Below are 935 nucleotides of genomic sequence, written 5' to 3'. Positions count from 1 at the left end.
TGGCTTTTCCCACAAATGGCACACACAGAATTAGTGTCCACAGAAGCAACCTTCTGAGAAGAAAGCTGCTTGGTGAGAGTATCTAGTTGTTGTTGTTGTTGTTGTTTCTAAACTTGCTGCTACTGGTCATTCTTGGCTAATAAAGCATTATATCCATCAAGTTTAGTAATTCCTGTCCTTTTATCACTCACTGGAGCATTGTCAAACTCCTGAGATGCTAGAGACTCAAAGATGTCAAGGGCTTCCTGAGGGGTCTTGGTTGTCAATGAACCACCTGTTGTGGCATTCACCAACGTCCTGGTGTTGGTTGTCAACCCTTGGAGGAATATTGCTGCTTGATTCCATACTTCTATTCCATGTTGTGGACATTTCCTCAAGAGTGTCTTGAACCTCTCCCAGGCCTCATAGATAGACTCTGACTCATTTTTCTTGAATCATGTGATCTCATCCTTCAACTTTGCCCTCTTGGATGCTGAAAAGAATCTGGCCAAGAACTTGATTTGCAGATCATCCCAAGTTGTAATGCTCCCTTGTGGTAATGACTGTAGCCATCTCCTGGCATCATCCTTCAGTGAATGAGTAAAGAGCCTCAACAGAATGGCATCTCTGGTCACTCCATTGATTTTCACAGTGTCACTTAACAGCAAAAAGTTCTCAATATGCAGGTATGGATCCTCTGCACTTGTTCCAGCAAACTATTCTTTCTGCACCAACTGTACTAGTGCAGGCTTCAATTCGAAATTATTGGGCTCTACTGTAGGTCGAACCACACTTCCAATGGGTGGAATGACAACAGGACTCATGTAATCTCCCAGTGTCCTCTGTGGTGGTTGCACATGATTTTCTTCCATTATCTCTTTCGGTACTGTAATACTTGGTTCACCCCTTTCTTATAATTGCCTTCTTTTGGCTGCCCTCCTGTTCCTTCTGATTGT

The 935-nt window shown here is 43.2% G+C and overlaps 1 non-coding gene across 1 annotated transcript; it reads left to right on the top strand.

Annotated features, from left to right (window-relative positions):
* Positions 1 to 351: 351 nt before the first annotated feature.
* LOC133294362 (small nucleolar RNA R71) lies at positions 352 to 458 on the top strand. Its single transcript, XR_009749192.1, has one exon. It is a non-coding gene; the product is annotated as a small nucleolar RNA R71 (small nucleolar RNA).
* The last annotated feature ends 477 nt before the right edge of the window (positions 459 to 935 follow it).

The sequence above is a fragment of the Gastrolobium bilobum genome, unplaced genomic scaffold (assembly GCF_033153095.1).
Source record: "Gastrolobium bilobum isolate Gb01-03AN ecotype WA unplaced genomic scaffold, APGP_CSIRO_Gbil_v1 utg28982, whole genome shotgun sequence".
In the NCBI taxonomy this organism is placed as follows: domain Eukaryota; kingdom Viridiplantae; phylum Streptophyta; class Magnoliopsida; order Fabales; family Fabaceae; genus Gastrolobium; species Gastrolobium bilobum.
The sequence above is the reverse complement of the archived record's forward strand: the minus strand, read 5'-3'. Positions and strand labels throughout refer to the sequence as shown.